At 33.2% G+C, this 20,840-nt stretch overlaps 1 pseudogene; it reads right to left on the bottom strand.

Annotated features, from left to right (window-relative positions):
• Positions 1-4,800: 4,800 nt before the first annotated feature.
• LOC102581331 (transcription factor TCP2-like) lies at positions 4,801-12,899 on the bottom strand (annotated as a pseudogene).
• Between the last annotated feature and the right edge of the window lie 7,941 nt (positions 12,900-20,840).

Below are 20,840 nucleotides of genomic sequence, written 5' to 3'. Positions count from 1 at the left end.
ATTTTCGAAAAACGAAACGGATCTTTTTATATACAGCTAAACAAGTTTCCGGTAACTTCCGAAGCACATTTTTAAGAACTTTTTGGGTCAAATTCAAATATAATCATTTCATTAAGTTCTCGACTCCAAACTCACATGTGAGGCTCTAGTTTCACTCTATCATTTTCCGAGTCGTTACAAAGGATATTGCGGAATTGTGACTAAATGTCATAACTGTCAATAAGTGAAGGTTGAGCAGCAGAAACCGGGAGGTCTGTCCCAAGATATTAGCATTCCTACTTGGAAGTGGGAAGATTTGAACATGGACTTTATTGTTGGTTTGCCTCGCACCCGTCGACAACATGATTCGATTTGGGTGATAGAAGATCGGATGAAGAAATCGTCTCATTTCCTTCCCGTCAAAATTTCTTATACAGAGGAGGACTATGCCAAGTTGTACTTGAGAGAAATGGTAAAGTTGCATGGAGTGCCTTTTTCCATTATTTCCAATCGTGGTACCCAATTCACTTCTCAGTTTTGGAAGTCATTCCAAATAGGTCTTGGCACTAAAGTCAAGCCTAGCACGACCTTTCATGGTGGTCTATTAGACTTAGTTTCACCTCTCTTGTGATGTTTTGAAAACGTCCTAGCTTGGAGTCGATAGTTCCTCATTGGTTATGTGCATTTAGAAAAAGTTGCATTTTAGGTTGGGTTGTTAGTTCCTCTCCTAATCTTTTAGAACCAGTTTGAATCTCATTCGAGGACGAATGGTCCCAAGAAAAAGATATTGTAACACCCCGTATTTGAAAAAGGGAAATGAAACAAATTTCCAGAAGTTGCAGGTGCAACCCACGTCGGCCACCCAGGGGCCGTGGAAGGGACCACTGACCGTAGGTGTGGTCCGTGGATGGGCTCCCCTTGACAGACCAGAAAGGCCAGAGCCACGGCCTGACCAACGCACCGTTGGTCAGACCACAGTCTATGGTTAGGGCCCGTGGTTCGATGGGCCATATCCCAAGTTTCTGATGACCAACGATGGTCCACCAGGACGGGCCGTAGGTCAGACCACAGTCTGTCGACTGGGTCCGTTGGTGGGCAGTTGATAGTTATTTTCAGGGGCAATTGGGTCTTTTCCTAATTAATTAGTTCCTATACTAAGCTATTTCACTCTTAGCCCAGCCTACCCACTGATATTTAGCTATTTATTAGTAGTTTCAATTACCCATATAGCGAAGTTTGCCTATAATTGATCACATCCGAGAACTCCTCTCTATATTGTTATTTCAGTTTTGTGTGACTGCGTTGTAGCTGATAATTGCAAACCAAATCCCCCCATCTGACATTTGTTGTCACCCCGTTTGACTTGCTTACATGTCTTTTTCGATAATTTCTATTCCTATAGCTAATTAGACCACGTTTGTACTTCCTAATTAAATCTGAACACATACCGCTCCATGTGGGTTTGACCTCAACTTTTCATTGGGTTTTATACTGCTTAACGATCATTTTCACCTAGAATCGGAAGAGGTGTGCTTGAAACGTTAATCAATATACCTACTCTTAGGAAAATTTCCTTTCTGGAGTTCTGGCGAGTTCTTAGAGTTATGAGGAAGAAACTCAAAATAACAGACTTAAAATGCCTATTCTTTCTCAAGTCGTTCGCCGCAGCGGACCCTCTATTGTGATCAAGGGACTCGTTATGGAGAGTCTTGATGAAATTAATAACACTCACTAACGTCGCTATAGTTGAAAACCCATTGTTGTGGTGGTGCCTCTTAATTAAAATCTCGGTGAAAACTGAACTATGCCCCATTTTACAATACAAATCGCAACTATAAGACATCACGACACAGACCATATGTTGCAACTACTGTGAATACCTCCTACATTCTCACTTGTAGTCTTAGAATTCCCTATGGAGGTCTAGATAATTAGGTCATCTCCTAAGGGAACACAATACAACACGACAGCCATAATTCTTAAGATTACCCAAGAGTTTTCTGTTCTTAAACCTCCCCATCTTTGATTTCTTGTTAACTCAATTTTACCACGGAGACTCTAACTAGAGTACTATGGCCTTAACCACCCCATAACGATTGAACGTGTCGTTACATAAACTTTCTTATTTTCTCTTTGTTGATGACCTTACCCTTCTCTCTAAGGCCAATAACAAGAACTTATTTACCATCACCCACTCTTTGAGAGAGTTCAACAACAAATCTGGGTAAAAAGTCAATATTCAAAAACCATCTTCTCATGTCAACTATTCAGAGAATGATAATCTCTCCTTCTCAACTAGTCTTAGCATTTGACCTAGACCCTCCTTTGACAAATATCTTGACTTCTTTATCTTCCATAAAAGATGTGTCAACAATGATTTTCTATACATCATTGACAATATAAATACCAGAAACTTTGGTTAGAATACTAAGTTTCTCAACATGATTAACTGCACTATTCTTACTCAAACAACTCTTAGTATCATCCCTAACCATATAATGTAATACATCAAGCTTACTACCAAAGTCACAAATTCCATCAATAGTATCTAAAGGAAATATTTTGGGGGTACTACTACTGAAAAGAAGAAGATGCATCTTGTAGGTTGGTACACTATCACTTGCCCCACAAAGAAAAAGAGAGATTGGCCTTTAGATAGTAAGATTAAGAACAAAGCTCTTGATGCAAGATTAAATCAGAGAATACAATGTACAACAACCCTTACAACCTTTTGGCTCAAACTCTAATTAGAAAAATCTATTGTACAAATCATGCCAAAATAAAACACAAGTTTAGAACTTGGCAATGCATGCTCAATGGCTAGTTTGTAAGTATGAAATTTTCTAGATTGACAATTCGTAAAGGGAACATTGTTAATATTAGTATGGATGGATGAATTTCTAAGTTTGATTCCATTAGAAGTATCATCTAAGGGCCTCTTTCTTTTGGAGAGGATCTCCTCAAAATCGGTGATATTCATTCCAATGACACATGGAATCTGGACAAGGTCCTCTTCGACCTTTCAGATAACCTAGACCTCATTATTAGGAACTAGTTTATCACTTTTATGAGTCATGAGTAGGACAAGCTCATCTGGAGCAAGTCTGCCTACCTCCTCATTGCCAATGATATAACCAAAATTTTACCTCTGAGACTAGAAATTTTAGGTGAATCTGGAAACTTCATACCCTCAACAAAATCGATATCTTCTTATGACTTCTATATCATGGTAGGCTCTCTACTAGCCACCATCTCCATAATATTTTTGGCCTAAACATCAAAGCCAATATATGTATGTAAATTTTTTGGCTTTCATGGTGAAGACATTGATCGCATCTTCTTCACATGCATCAATGCCGAAAGATTCTGACATAATGTTCCCCTCACAAGTAGCAATGACATCACCACCAATAGTTTTCTCACTACTAGGCTTAGCTATGCTGGAATATGGGACACTCTTAAAGGAAAATAATTCAACATCATCCTCTCTGAGACAATCTCATTATGTTTTCGGAGCATCTGACTTTGCACAAATGATAACCTCTTTTACATCCATAACAACCAAGTGTCTGTTGCTAACACTATTTCAAAGGCAACTAAATATCACATGGGCTGATAATCCCTCACACAACTCAATCTCAAGCTTTCACTATCCATCTGTAGTGGGAAATCCCGTCTCAAAATGAATGCAAACTTCACATTGATGGTTCAGCCTTAGGCAATTCTGAGCTGAGGGAGTCATTACAAATAGCAAAGCTTATTTGGTGATCATATCTATGAAGACGTTCCTCACGCCACCAGTAATCTTGCAAAACCTCTCACTCTATTATAGACTCTTCAAATTGTTGTAAATCAAAACCTCTACCTTCTTGATATTCAACATCAATACTATCATTCATGGACATTTGTCACATAACAACACTATCTTGAGTGCTGATATTTAATCCAGAAGATACACTTACAAAAGGAGCATAATAGACTAGTTGATCTACTGACCAAAGAGGTGGTGAAGTCTAAGCTTTTTGGTAACATGAATATTTGGCAGTTCCTCTAGTATTTGCTTGTGAAGAAGTGTTAGACAGACATTTTAGGAACTATTTTCTCTAGAAAAACTTTATGTAATAGTAACTCAATATGACAAATATCAGTTCATTCTCCTGCTACCCCTTTATGCCACAAATTAAACAATGTGTTTTGCCAACTGTTTAATTTATATAATCAACTTGTTGACAAAAAAATCATTCAAGTATGAATATTGTTTGCAAAGAAAACTATAATCAAACACAATTTCATTTTACTCCTACTTCATAAATTTCAAATAAGATAAAAATAAAATATTTATAATCTATGGCCAAAAGCCTACTTCATAATAGTTATATATCCATAACCCCTATATTTTAGAATATAATTGGTTAGCACATGACGGTGTCTCACTATTCTTTTATATACATAAATTTGATTGTGTTTGTATTAGAGAAGTGTTTGCTTAGACGGGTCATCATGCACTTTTGCCTATTTAGATTATAAATCCTTTAGGATGTTTCACCGAGAAATTTGGCAAGAGCCAAAAATACGAAGGATTGCACATTCATAGTAAGTAGTGAAATATAATTATGTGCTTTTGTACTGAAATAACATATACAATTTCATCTTAATCTTTATCTTTTAAATTATCTTTGTTCTTAGATGGCAACATGACATAGATTGAATTGGGTTAAAGTGTAAAATAAATTGATGTGGGGTTCATTCTGTTGTTGGGCAGCGACCCTAATTATTTTCAGGTCAGCGACTATAAATGTGTTAAAAATAGAAATAAATAAATCAGTATTATAGATGCGATGCATTTCAAGTGTGCACAACAGTCCAGAATCTAACATGATATCCTCCTCAAGCAAAGGTATGCACTTTTTAGAGCAGAAACATAAAATGCAAATGAGGATAAATTCTTCAATTACACAAAAAAAAAACACAATCTTGCTGAGTTTGGAACCTGTGCGCCAAACTGAAGTCAGACCAGAAGCAAACAAGGAATTGCTCTCGTAGAAAAAAGGAATTAAGAAGCATAATAGAGTAAGATGTAAGTAAGCCTGTAGCAGAGAAGAGCATGCATGCTTCCTTTGGGACTCCAGAGGCTGCTTCCATCATCAATTGCCTGAATCAATTATGGTTGACAAATTAAAGCCTTATCAGGTTGGTTAGCAGTAAAAACAAGTTTTGGGAAACTAACTTCTACTCATTATGTGGATATAAGTATGAATTTTAACAATGATGCACAAGAAATTGGTTTTGACATGTGTACTTTACACTAGAATTACAACATCATATTTAGCGTAATCTCATAAATAAAATTTGGAAAGGCTTGTGTGTACATAGACTTTACCCCTATCTTGAGAGATAAAGTGGTTGTTTCTAGTAGAGGGGGTAGTGATATAGTTAGACATGTTATTTGTAGCGGATTCAAAATGTGTACACTTCTGCATAATATAGCCAAAACAATGAATTCATGAGTTGGACTCGCCCTAGATTGTAGCTTTAGTTACTCAGCAATATTTATCCCCTCCATCCATTGAACAATTGTCTACAAGGTGAAACGTAAGCAAAGTCAACAAAAAATTAATCTTGACACATAACTTTAAATTTAATTTATAGTATCAAAAATGAAACATAACATCTCTTTTTTTAGTTTTGGCGAAATGGTCTGGTGGACCCTTATACTAGTATCAGTTTGTATTCTGAACCCTTCTACTTGCACCTTTGTCATCTGAACCCTTAAACTCAATAAAACACAATTTAACAAATCCTTCTGACCATTGACCAAGCTTATGTGTCTTTTAGGTGGCTGAGTTGGCGAAAGTGTGTGACTTCACGCATCTTAAGGCGAGTGAACAACTTTTTTAGGTTAAAAAAATATTTAAATTATGAAAGAAATATATTTTTTTTAAAATAATTAATTAAAAATTTATTTCTTCTTGCCCAAAGCTTAATTGCTTTCCTTAAGCTTTCCAACTTTAGCAATTTCAACTTTGTAAGTAGATCTTGGCAAGCCGTAGATCTTCGAAGAAACGGAAGGGAATGCTTAACATGCTGATCTCAAATTTCAATACCATTCCATGGCGTTCATCGGAGAGGAAGGAAAATTTATGTTGGTTCATAGCCTGAGTATAAAGCTGAGAAAGGGAATTAGCAGCGCTACAGAAAGTCAAATACATGGTTCGATCTACCTCATCAAGGCTCGATGCTAGAGACTTCCTTTTCTTCCCCATCTTCAATCTTTCACAGGAACCGTCTCCTTCTAATCCCTTAAACTTGTCTTTTTCAACCGGTTTCGATAACCCAAGAAAATCTCAGGCGAATTTTGGGTAGATTTCGACGAGTTTCGCGGCAGAGGTTGGTGTGAAATTGTATTTGTAAGCAATTTGGGGCGCGAAAATAGTAATCGGCATTGGATTATGAAAAGTTTGGCCAGATCTGGTTGTGTGGTGGCCAGATCTAGTACTTCACTGCTAATCTTCTGATTACTTCACTTTATTGTGTTTCAGATAAATCAAATTGGCTCACTTTGTTATGTTGAGAGAGTATGCCCTGTTTTGTACGAGCTTTCATGCTATTAGCTCATTTAAAAAATCTGCTTGTAGATATGGTGAAGGATCTCCTAGTGCAAGTTACTGTGTAGAGATTAGTATTATTTTGATTTTAACCTTAAGCCCCCATTTGGTGCCCAATCTGTTGATGTATTCTTCCTTTCACCTTCTTGGCTGCCTTTAGTCGGGCAAGTTGTAGTTCTGAATTTGGTTGTGCTGTTGCAGTGGAGGTTGGAAAAGGAAAGAAAAATAGTGATGGTATGCGGTGGAGATGAAGACGGGTGAGGAAGAAAGTATATGTGATTTCGCCGGAAAAAATGGCGATGACACCGGCAATGGCTTTCTTTTGGTCGTGAAATAGGGAAAATAGGTAGAATTAGAAATGCCAATAATAAATTAAAATGTTATTATTTTACATTTTATTAAATAATTTTGGTTAATAATTTTTAAAAATAGTTATGAAATAATTATGATGTGGCATTAATATATCTGACGTGGATATGACATGTCAATTACATAAAGGAGAGTGAGTTACACACATGGTTGTAGGGGCTTAAAAGTCTCATTTTAATTGAGTTTAAGGGTCCAGATGACAAAGACGCAAGTAAAAAGGTTCAGAATACAAACTGATACAAGTATAAGGGTCCACCAGACCATTTCGCCTTTAGTTTTTTCTCACAGAGAATGCTATTACTGGAGCCATGAGATGTGCTAGAACAATATGCCTCTGGACAGCTTAGTTAAGTAATGACACAAAAAGTTCATTGACTAATTAATCAATATCTCAATTAGGCAAAAAAGGATATATAACAAGGTAAAACGACCTTGGCAGATGTAGTCTAAAACTATTATATTAACTCTTTGGAGGGAAAAACCTTTAACAATATTAGTATATCAAATGGTTAATTAGGTGGTAGTTGAGAGTCATGAAGTCTCAGGTTCAAACTCCAATAGAGATAAAAATATTAGGTGATTCTTTCCATCTATCTAGCTAGTACTTGTCGATGGTGGGAGGTGACAAGTATCCCATAAAATTAGTTAAAAGTGCGCAAAATCTGACGAAAAAAAAGAAAAAAAACCTTAAAACTACCTTAAGCCTTGACATCTAGGCACTGATGTTAGGTTATATCCTCTGCCTCGCTTTAATATTCGACGCACATTCAATATTTAAATTTAAAGCTTCAATAAATATATAAGAAATATGTACGGGAAACCAATAACAAAGTATCTAACATTTTCATGCCCCTATTTAGAAACTTCATTGTCGTAATACACATCTTAAAATTCCTGACTTCAGTGTACCACAATTAGCCACTATGATAAGTGTGTGACTCTTTCATTTAAGAATTTAATCTGTCGAAGAAATCACACTTTTATTTAGAGTACTTAATTATATTCTCAATAGACATGATCATGAATATCAAGCTAGCATGGATGGGAACAAGATCAAACTCACTAGAGGTTTTCTTATTCAATGGTCTTCTTATCCTAAGAGTTAACTTGTCTATAACTTGTAATATATATAAACAAAATTCCCCAAGGTTTGTTCTTCTTTGTACTAAGATATTAAATACTACTCTATGTTGTCTTACTTTTCTTTTAAGTTTGGTTCAAGATGAATTTCATTTTTCAACTTTGGTAACTCTTTAATTGTGATTTACTACATGATATGTTTCTACAAATTAAATGATATTTTGATATATTTTACATAATTTTTAGCTTAAGACCAAAAATTAGAACAACTATTTATTTGACTAAATTTTGTATCAAATTAAAACTAAACAAATAAAGTAAAATAAAGCGATTAGTAAAGTAAGTTATATCACAAGGATTTGACCAAAAGCACTTACATACCTAGATGACAGTGTCGTTTGATAGAGTGCATTAACAAAAATAATGCTTGCATTAGCTTTATGTATTAGTAGTACCTTGTTTGGTACCTTTTTTCATGCTATATATAACGAATGCAAGCATCAGTTATACAGTCTATTATGTATTGGGGAGTGCATTACTAATACCATGGATTTCTAGGTATTAGTAATGAAAGTGATTCAATGCATGCATTAGCATTTTAAAGACACAAATACCCCTCAAAAGCACTTTTACATCTTTTTCACCATAATTGTGGAAGATATTTTTGTAAATAACTATTTTTGTACAACACATATTATTTTTAATATACCAAACTAAACAATGCATAAGAAATAATCTATGTACAACTAATGCAAGCATACTAATACAAGCAATACTAATGCAAGTGTTGTTAATATACTCTATTTAGCATTATTTTTATACACTCTACCAAATGACCCTTAATGATCAAAGTTATTGCTCAAGTGTTTATGCCTTACCTACTAAACATTAACCCATATGCTGCGTGAATCAAATTAGTCGGAGTTCAAGATAAATATTATAACAATGCTTCACTAGTTAGTTTAAGTAAATCTGATTGGAAATTTTACTATGCCCTCAGTTTTAAACAAGTGAGTTTGTATATGAATCCTTACTAATCATATTTCATCATTTAAAATCATCTCAAACAAATATTATAAATAAATAATTGAAATTCTACCTTCCCTTCATTAGTTTTCCTCTATTTGTGATCAATAAACCATTAAACTATTTATACTTTAATACTCAAAGCCTGACTTGTTTTATGCTGCCGTTTACAATTAATTCACATATTTACTGTGACGTTGGAATATTTATTTGTTTCAATATATATGAAAAATCTTAATATTTTGGTTTGTTAACAACACTTTTAAGCTTTTCATGAAGCCATAAAATATCATGGCCAAGTCCTAAAAATACGAGTTAATATGTCAGATGGTCACTCAACTTTCAATAGTTCTCTTTGGAAGTCACTCAACTTTGTTTTATAACTCAAAAGTCACTTAATTATAAGTATTTCATCAAGAAAGTCACTCAACTATTGATATTTTACGTAGAAAGTCACTCAACTAATTTAAATGTTTTTAAATTAAATTTTGTTAAAATACAATTTTTGTTTTAAACTTATTTTTAAAAATTAATAAGATGCTCATTTTAATTATTTTATTAAATTTTTTCAAATATATTTTTGTTTTGAACTATTTTTTTAAAAAAATAATAAGATTGCTACAGTTTTTTTTATTTATTTGGATTACTTCTTAACTTCTTGATTCCAACCTTTTTTAAAAAAAAAACATTTTTCAGCATCAGTTCCAGTTAGACAATTGCTGGAATAGAAAAGAGAATTTTTTTTTTGTCAATCGCTACGGTACGTTTTTGAGAAGAAAAATATAATTAAATAATTAGAGTGGGTCAATAAGATAATTAAAATAGATATTTTATTTTAACAAAATTTAATGAAAAAAACATTTAAGTTGATTGAGTGACTATATAAATGAAATATTAATAGCTAAGTGACTTTCTAAGTGAAATATCAATAGTTGAGTGACTTTTGAGTTATAAAACAAAATTGAGTGACTTTCTAAGTGAACAAATCTAAATTGAGTAACTTTCTAAATAAAGTATTCAAAATTGAGTAATCATATGAGATATTACCTCCTACAAATACTCCCTCCGTCCCTATTTACTTGTCCATTATTTTCTTTTTTTGGTTGTCCCTATTTAGTTGTCCATTTTGACAAATCAAGAAAGGACAACAAATTTTTTCCTATTATACCCTTATTTACACTTCTTGAAAATTGTAAAAGTGTATGTTGTTTCCCTCCAATTTATTTCACTTGAATTCAAATAAGTGGTTGTAATTTTTGAAGTGAAAAGTTGTCATAAGGGTAAAATTGTAACTTCACTGTGCTAATCATTGTTGCCTTAAATCTGTGTGTCATTTCTAAAGTGGACAACTAAAAAGGAACGGAGGGAGTACTTTGCACAAAAGTCATTATTTTATGTTCAGTCTAGTACTAAAAAGGCTATTCCTAGACCCTAGTAGAAGTGGTAGAATTATTTCAAATACTTCAACTGGAACAACTATGTAAATTTTGTTTTACAATTCACTTACTTTGATATGAACTATCTATTTTTGTGTACTTTTGATATGAAATACTCCCCCCGTTTAAAAAAGAATGACATAGTTTCTTTTTTAGTTTGTTTAAAAAAGAACCATCTTTTTTTTTTTGTAACACTTTAACTTCAACTTTTCACGTGACATATTTAAGGCCACAAGATTAAAGACATTTTGGTACATTTGACATAACTTTAATTTAGAATCACAAGATTAAAAAATCTTATTTTTTCTTGAACTTCGTTACAAATCAAACTAAATCATTCTTTTTTAAATGAAAAGAATATATATTAAACATGTGTCATAAATTCTTTATCAAATACCATTGTATGAAAAAACAGCCTATTTATGTTTTCGAGGTAATAGTAAGGTCTTCTAATCCTACTTATGGCAGTACATTAGATTTGTTGTGGTTGTTGTATCATCTCAAGAAAATAATGTGAATACGAATGTTTAGAGTTAATACGAGAAAAAACCTCTTACCCGCTAGCATAGTATTACTTTTTTCATCCATTTTTATCTGTCCACTTTAATTTATTCTTTGAAAATTTGAAAGTAATTTATCATCATATACTCATTTCAGTATTAATGAGTTAGGTAACTTTATACTAGTAATTTGAAGCTGCTGATATAGTCAAATTATGAATCAAGGTATTTATTGATTTTTAAAAAATATGTCTAGACAAACAGAGACAAAGAGTGGGAGTATAGTGTTGTGTGCAAAAGGCTGGCATTAACATACATAATATAGGGTTAGGAGTGTAGGTTTTGTTTGACCTAGCTAAGCAACAGCAAGACCTAACAAAGCGCCGTTTAACTGACTCTATTTATGCCCTTAAATGTGACTTATGACATGTTGATGGGACACCAAACCAATGAGGACAAAGAAATAAGTATGGATATTTATTGTATTTTTAAAATATCTACTCTTGTCTAAAACTTCCACCATTGTTTAAGTGCCCTGCTATTAACACCTGTCTATGGCTACAGACATGCTAAGCAACAAGGAAACCAAACAAACAGCCGATCCCCATTCCCAGGAAACACATGCTCCAATAACTTCTTATGAAACCAACAAATCTTTAATCCATTTTTCATGCTACTAAACACACATTAATTCATCTAAAATGAGGAGTAATATGAATTGAAAATTTACCAGATGGAACTTGAAGTTACTTCTTTCCTTTTCCTTTCTGATCTGAATGCCGGTTGTCATATTCAGTTGTGGAACCAAGATATGATCCGTACCTCTGGTATTGTGGCAAAGTAGAGGAAGAATTGGACTGAAGGGTCCCCCTATTGAAATCAGATGATGAAGAAATGCTGAAGTTCAAATTGTACTCGTTATTAGTACTTGTCACAACTGGGACTAGGTCGCCGCCGAATGGGAAATGCTGCATCTCGGGTCGATGATCACCTGTAATACTAAACATTGGTGAAGACACCGGTCTTAATGGATTTCCCAAATAAATTTGGTTGTCCGTAAAATACTCCAAGGGATTTGTAGACCATTGTCTCGGTGTGTTTTGATCATCATTAACACTACTCTTGTTGTTGTTATCGTTCATACCACCAGTCAATAGTTCCGTAAAAGAAGAGCTAGGGTGCATATTTTGGTGATGATTAGCAACAGTGTTTACTTTCTCTGTAGCCCTTTCCCTTGCTCGCTCCCGTGCCTTGACCCGACTATCAGATCTGGAAAGTGACAATCCAGAACCTTTGCTTGTCTCAGAATTACTACAACAAGGTTGTTGTTGTTGTTGTTGTTGCTGCTGATTATAATTAAGATCATCATCCATTTCAACATCAGCTGAATCAAAACGCGGCTCGCTTGACCTTTTCTCATCGCTGAGCTGCAGTGTATCTTGAAATGCCTCAAGAGGTGGAAGCTCAGCGATTAAAGGAGCGGCTGCTTTTAACAACCACTCTACAACCTTGCTGGGCTGATCACAACCGAGGCGGTCTTGCAAATCATAGAACTGTATAGCAGTATTGACAGAGAGGCGAACACGTCTGTCTCTTAATCCCTTTGAAGTCAATACTTTGCTATGCCTATCTTTCCCTCCAGATGCACGAGAAACTCTAACAATTCTTGATGTAGGCCACCCATATAATTTCCCAATCCCACCACCTAGGTCACTACTCTTTTTGACTTCTCCAACATCGTATTGGTGGTACTGCTCATCCTCCTTGTTACTCATTCTTGGAAATTTGCACTCCTCAGTTCGAATCTCCTACATCTCCATACTAGCACCACTTTCATACCTTTCTCAAACAACAAATCAAGTTTATTTCTTTATCCAAATCAAAACAACAAAAAGGGGTTTTTTCTATTTGGATTTGGGACTTGATCAATTAGGGTTCATAGATGCAGAAAAAATAAATAGAAGGAGGTGTATGTAGACAGATGTGTATTCCATTGATCATGATTACACACTAGTTTTGGCTTTTATAATGATATATATAATAGTGAGTAGAGACACATAGATTTGTGTAAAAAGGCATTATTTGCGGTTTGATAAATCACGCTCACCTACAGATATAGATAGGGCTTTGTTTAAATGTCAGAAGGCTTCTTTTTTGCAGTGCTAACAAAACAAAGGCCTGTGTTTTTGTTCAGAACTCAGCACCATACCCCTGTTACACTCTAGGAAAAACACTCATAAACTATAGCCACAAAAAAAAAAAAAAAAAAAATCAAAAGCACCCAAATAACTAGTAGTAATATTTTCACTAAAAAAAATAATGAAAAAACTAGTAAGTATTATTTTTTCTTGCTTTCTTTAAAGACTGACCTTCCTTTCCTAGCTTTCTTTAAGATTAAAGGGGTTGATGAGAAAAAGCTAAACAAAGAGGAGTAGCTATTTCCTAATCTAAAAAGAACAAGTCTATGGAGGTGAGTGGAGAGCCTTTTTCTTTCTGTAATTAAAGATATGCTAGCTGACCCAAAAAAGAGACAAGATAAACTACATAACTACTATAAATAAAAGAATATAAACAAATAAAGAATAACATTTTTTGTTAAATAATAAACAATACCTAGTAGGGGTGTGCAGTGGCGGAGGGAGGATTTTCATCAAAGGGGTTCAAAAAAAATTAATCACGTAAATAATATCCACAAATAAACGGGTCGAATCGGATATAAACGGGTCGGATTAAACGGTCGAATCAAGAAGAAATGGATTTTTTAATATTTGACTTTATAATTAGGGATTAAACTAATAAATCCTAAATTCTCAATAAGCATTTTAATTTTTTGGAACTGAACATCGTTTTCTGATTGCATTATTATTTATTTAAAAAAAATAAAACGCCTGAAATAAGCTGATAAAACAAAATGCCTCTGCCCGGATTCGAACACGCGACCTTGCGTGTAGTAGAGCAAATTATTAAACCCCCAACGCCACTGAGCTACGCCTTTGGTGTATGTTTAGGAGGGTCAATAGTATATATATACACATATATTCAAAATTTAATCTTATATATATAGTGTAATTTTTCGACGAAGGGGGATGAACCCCCTTCGTTCAACGTAAATCCCCCCCTGGGGGTGTGCATTTGGTTTTTTGGTTTGGTTTTATACTATTCGATTTGGGTTTTCGGTTTTTGGTTTTGAAGAAGTGTAACTCAATTCGAATCAAAATAAATTTGGTTTGGTTTGGTTTTTCTCTTTTTGGTTTGGGTTTTTTCGGTTCGGTTAATCGGTTATGTCAATAATTAGAAACATAACAAAGTTATATTTGCAATTTGGAAAAAATAATATATATAATAAATTTCTTAAATATACTTTTCAATATAAATCACAAGTAAAACGTAAAACACAATAATTAAAAGTATATCAATTATACATGTCCAAACATAAAAGGTAACTAAAAAGGGACAAAAGTGGTTAATTCTGACTTAATTCTATTCGATTTGATTTGGTTTGATTTTTCGGTTTAATCTGTTAATTAAAAACAACAACGATATATTTTTATACATTCATTTACCATTTTGTTGTCTCTTGAATGGATGCAGATAAACTACAAAGTGCAAATCGACATCTGTTGGATCTGAGAGTTTTGTGCTCTTTAAAAGGCTTTGCTACTCAGTAGATCAGCTCCTGGTTTCACACAAATCAAATTCAAATTATGCCAATGCACAAAAACAAAAAATTTCAAGAAAACAATTTTGAGCACAAAAATTACATTATCAAAACTCAAAAATGTGGGGAAAAAAACGAAGAAGAAGCTAAGTTGTATAATATTACCAGAATTTTCTGTAATTCTGCTTCCTTAGATCACAACTTTTAAAACTCCAAAGCCATAATCAGTTTTCTTTACACAAGAAAAAAGAAGAAGATAATTTATGTTAATAAAATATGGTCACAAGATTTGTAGTACTAACTATTTTCAACACTCATTGTTAGACCTTGAAAATATTTTAGGAAAAAAGTTATAAGTCCCCATGATTTATTTTTTTTAAAATTTTTTTGGTGAAAAATGGGAAATCTTTCTTTCCCTTCTTGTGTTTTTTCCCAAGATTTTTGGGTGGCAATTTAAATAGAACATAAGAGTAGAATTAAAACCCTAAAGTTGTATGTACATAAATAGCCCATTTTTCTGATTTCCTCTTCTTTCTTTTAATGCCATGCCAAGATATATTTTTCCCATTTTGCTGCCCCACTATATTTTTCTATTTCATTTTTAATTTTATTATTTCCTTTGGTCTCAATTAAATTTTGTTAAAAACAAATTTTATGATAATATTCCTTTTGATTTATTTTGTGTAACCTTGTTTGACTAAGCATAATTTTTCATTTTTTATTTTTAGAAAAAAAGACTTTTGAAGTTTGATCCTAAACATGTCATAATATAGTGTGATTATAAATTTTAAATTGTCTTATCTTAAATATATCATAATATAATGTAATTTTAAGATTCTTAAAACTTTGTGATATTAAAAATGATAGCATTTGTGTAAGTATAAAAAACTTTTCATCAAGACTAAAATGAAAATTTTAAGTTATTTATTTCTAAATTTAAAGAAAAATATTTTTTTCTGTAACACATTTAAAAAGGGATAATGTGAATTTTCTATATATAAAAATAAATAAAATTATCATGCTATTTCTTTAGTTGTTGACATTGTATGCTTATGTAAAAGTATACGGTCAATATGCATCAATTTTTGTATTGTATTAAAGCGTGTCATTGTTTTCTACAACGAATCCGAAATTTTAGTTGGAGCGGTAAGGGGTCTTCTTGTGTGTTATAATCTTTACGGGAATGAATCGCATATGTTGGTTGAGAATTGCTCGGGAATTCATTGATAATGACTTTGCCAGGTTCTAGGGAGGCTACTCTTCTTTTTTGTCGATCGAGCCGCTTTTATTTTTAATTTTTTGTTTCCTCCTTTCCCTTTTTAGTTGCCTTTTGAGATTCTTCATTATGGACTTTTTTTTGGCTTTTCTAGCACTCCCCACAGCTTTTATCTTATTTGTATCGTCGAATGAAAGTGATAATTCGACTAGAGAATCAGGAAGTCTTCCCCGCGGAATAAAAGTTGTGCCTCGACAAGAAGCCTCGCATCTAGCATGTGGATTCCAATTCCAAAGCTGTGACAAAACTGTGGGTTCATGACCTGCTTTACGCCTATAGTTTAGAAGTCTCGGGCTAAAACAGAATGAGTTACGATATGGGAGCAGGTTGGAACCTTTCAACTACACCTAGGTGGTTGTTTGGTCCTCCAACTCTCAGTTTTATATTGGTTGATCAATAGGTATTTGGTGGTCTTCACGGCAAGGATCTCCTTATCAGTCCTAAGGATTTACCATCCTTACGGAAAATGGATATAGATGATAAGAATTTAGGTGCATCTGAGCACATAAACCCTTTTGGTAAAATTCCGCAAGGAAGGGTGACCAAGAGGGCGATTGTGGTTGCAGTCTGGTTAACTGCCTCGGTCCCTAATTACTTGTCCACTTTTGAATTAGCGCACCTATTAAGAAATCAATAATTGACATAGTGAATTTACCATTTTTACCTCTATTAAAATGAAGTGGATGAATTAAAAACTTAATATGTTCAAGAAGTTCTACATTTTTCAATGAAATTAATTGAGGGTATAACAGGTAAAAAAATATTTTTTCTTGATTTGTCGAAATGAATAAATAATTAGGAACAACTAAAAAGTGGACAAGTAAATAGGGACATAGGGAGTACCATTTCTTTTTTAGTCTGCACCAAAAAGAATGTTATCTTGATATAAATAGAAACAATTTAATTTTAAAATCCCCCCTATTACCACTAATGAAATGATTATTACCCATACAAATATCTAAGGATTATTTTAAAACAAAAATTTTAAAAATGGTTTTTTCTTAAACAACGTGTTAAGTCAAAGGTTGTCACATAAAATGGGATGGAGCAGAATTTAGGGGTGTACAAAACCTAACTGAAAACCGAACCGAACCAAACCGCAAACTGAGTCAACCCGGAAAAAAAACCGACTAGTGGTTTGGTTTTGAAAAAAAAAAAACCCGACTATATTTGGGTTGGTTTGGTTTTAACTAAAACAAACCAATCTGAGACCAAACCAACCCGACATTACATATATAATTTTAAAATTTTATTTTATACATAAAAATATTTACTTTGATATAATTTTTAAATATTTCTTATACTTTTTCATAGTTTTTATCTTTTAATATATTATTTCAAGTTTGAAACTTAGTAAATTATATGTTTGTATGAATACTTTACCGGAAAAACCCGAAAAACTGAAAAACCGAAAAATCCGAAAAATATCCGAAAAAACCTGAAAAAACCAGAGGCTGAAAAACCCGAGTTTTATTAGTTTGGTTTGGTTTATAAATTTAAAAATCCGACACAAATAGTTTGGTTTGATATTTAAAAAATCTGAACCAACCCGACCATGTACACCCCTAGAGCAGATGATAGATGTAATTCATGAATTCATTTTACTTCGTTGATTACCTTCAAACTTGGACAACTCACTCTTAATTATATGTTGCTTCTTCATTGCAAGTTTGCAAGAATAGCAGCGTCATTAAAATTGACCATAATAATGTCATAAATGAGGACGCTAAACGCGTTGAGAGAGACTACAATATTTCGATTTATTATTCGCTTTGGAGTTTGGACTATCTTAGATTTGTACTCCCCTCCATTTAATCACTTTTTTTTTTATATTATGTTGAACAAATCTTAAATAAGATAATCAATTTTATTAATTTATCCTTTAACCATATTGATAAGATTAAAATAATTTATGAAAAGAATATATTTATTAATTTAGAACATGTGCTAATTATCCTTTTGATTGATAACATATCTTTAACGATAATACTTAAAAACCAGATTTTCTCTTCTCTTCCGATCAACTTGCTTCATTTTTCAGAAAAGGATATTATATTAACCTCGAGATTGATAGGATTTTGATGTAAAAAATAACATTTTTTTATGCATTGATGGTGTGAATTCTATCATGTTGTAGTATGTAAGTTACTATTCTTACCAAATTACCAATATGTATATATATCAAAAAATTTAGGGAGAATAACAAATTTCTGTTCTTTCAATTATTTGTAAATTTCAACATATTTAACTTTCCATTAATTTAAATGTATGTTTCTAATCCCTTTTTATAGGAATATGTAAGTTCGGAGCCAAAAGGACCACACTATGAAGCTAACATATTAAAAGGGATAATCATTTTTTGAATTGACCAAAAAGGGATAAAACATGAGACTCTCGACAAACAAATTTCATTGTTTGACCATTTTTCGTGCATAAACACAGGACTTGTTACTTTTGATTTCCTTCCAAGTCGTGATGAACGAACTCATTTGATCATAGTTAAGCTAAAGATACGAATTATAATTTTTGAAGAAGCCAATCGAAAGCCTAGACCAAACTCCACTGACGGTTTTTCAAATTCAATAATTTCATCATGTTATGTACTTTTCAATAAGTTGCAAGGTATGCTACTTTACTAGTAATACGTTTCGTTTAGTCATTCAAATTTCTTATTACAATTCTTGTCTTTATTATTTGAAATTTTCAAAATATCATTCGAAAATTAATACTAGGAGCAAATGAGTGTATGTTATAAAATAACTAACTTAACAAACTAAATTAAATAGGAAGAACAATGAGAACAAAACTTGAAGTAGCACTTAAAGTAAATAAGTAAAAGAGCCAAAGAGTGAATTCTATTCACTTGGATATCTATTCTTTGTTTTACAACACTCCCCCCTGGATGTACATGTAAAAGAATAGTCTTAGTAAAAGAACAAATATATATATAGTCATTTCTAATACGCATTGTTTGTTGCCTCATTAAAAACTTTACCAGGAAAAATTAGTGGGATAAAACCTTAGTTAAGGAAAAAAAAGTACAACACGTATTTTACTTCCCATGATAAGGATCATGGATTTAGTCTTCACATTCCAATCTTGTGCACCATCTTCTCAAGAGTTAAAGTTGGTAAGGATTTGGTGAATAAATCTGCTGGATTATCTCTTGAACAAATTTGTTGTACATCACCATTCTTCTGGAGATTATGTGTGAAGAATAATTTTGGTGAAATGTGTTTCGTTCTATCTCCTTTTATAAAGCCTCCTCTTAATTGAGTTATGCATGCATCATTGTCTTCAAAGAGGATTGTGGGTAACTTGACATCACACTGCAAACCACATCTTTCTTTGATGAAATGTATTACTAACTCAACCATAAGCATTCTCTACCTGCTTTATGAATAACTATTATCTCAGCATGATTTGAAGAAGCAGCGACAATTGACAGCTTAGTAGATCGCCATGATATAGTAGTACCTCTGTATGTGAACAGCTAGTCTGTTTGAAATCGAGCTTTATGTGGTCAGATAAATAACCTGCATCTACATAACCAACAAAATTTGCACTATCTTTATTGTTAGTATAAAACAGATCCATCTCACTGGTCCCCTTTAGATATAGCAATATGTTTACCTTCGTTTCAATGTCTTCGAGTAGGGAAAAAACTATATTATGCTAACAAATTAACAAAAAATATTATGTCAGGTCTCGTAGCATTAGACAGATACATAAGTGCACCAATTGAACTAAGATACAGGACCAAGAGGTTCCTTATTCTCTACTTGTGGTCGGTAACGTACAACCATTGGACTACTTAATGGATGTGACTTGTCCATGTAAAATCGTTTCAAAATTTTCTCAATACAGGCAGATTGATGGATGAAGAATGTTGCGCCCAGATGCACACACAAATGTATGTGGTTGCACAAGTAGTATAGTTCTTTTTTGATTACTAGTGGCATTAGTCGGACACTCTCCGAATTGAAGATGTGCTTTAATATCATGAAACTAAGGTTTACCGTCAAATTCTTCCTCAACCATGTTGCAATAATAATGTTGATCACAAATTTGTATGTACAAAGGGTCGATATGAGCTTCGTCAGAATGTTGGAGCATCGAAGATAAAGATGCCAATGCATCAACAATATCATTATGAACTCTAGGAATGTGTCTAAACTTTATTGACACAAACCGTCAACAAAGATTGTAATGACCCGAGAGCACCCCCTAGCCGTTACCGGCGTATTCGACCTCTTGGAGGTATTATACAAGCCCTTAGCATTCTTCATAGCATTTATCATAGAAAAATAGTGGAAAATTTAAACTTTTCCATAATATAACATAAGACTTAAATGTCACCTCATTTAAACCTTTAATACAAAATTGAAGTACTACGTCTCAAGGTAGCCATCTTAAAATACGACTATAACACAAGAGGGACACAACCCTTACAATACAAAAGAAACTACTATCTAGTACATTGAACTTAAGGAAACTCTTTAACATAAAGGTCCTTGAATCTTTAAGGACACACCCGAACTTGGGAATAGTAAGCCAAGCTCATCACTTCTAGGAAAGGCCCTTTAGCCACCACCACCTACTCTTGGTGTAAAAAGATGAAGAAGAATGGTGTTAGTACAAGAATGCACTAAGTATGATAACCATTGATACGCTCAAATTACACCTCCCTAAAGAAGCATAAGTGATTGTTATCAAGTAAAGAACCCAACTTGTAGGTTGGGGTCGATCCCACGAGAAAACTGGTTTAGACTTAACTTTAACTTACACTTATATTCGTTTAGTCAAAGTACTTCCAGAAACAAGTAATAAAAAAGAGGGGATTTGTGAAACAACTTGTAAGAATTCAGTAAGTAATCAGTAAACAAAAGTCAATTTTTGTTGTTATCAAGA

The sequence above is a fragment of the Solanum tuberosum genome, unplaced genomic scaffold, assembly GCF_000226075.1.
Source record: "Solanum tuberosum cultivar DM 1-3 516 R44 unplaced genomic scaffold, SolTub_3.0 scf00197, whole genome shotgun sequence".
NCBI classification, from domain to species: domain Eukaryota; kingdom Viridiplantae; phylum Streptophyta; class Magnoliopsida; order Solanales; family Solanaceae; genus Solanum; species Solanum tuberosum.
This window is presented reverse-complemented; position numbering and strand designations above follow the sequence as displayed.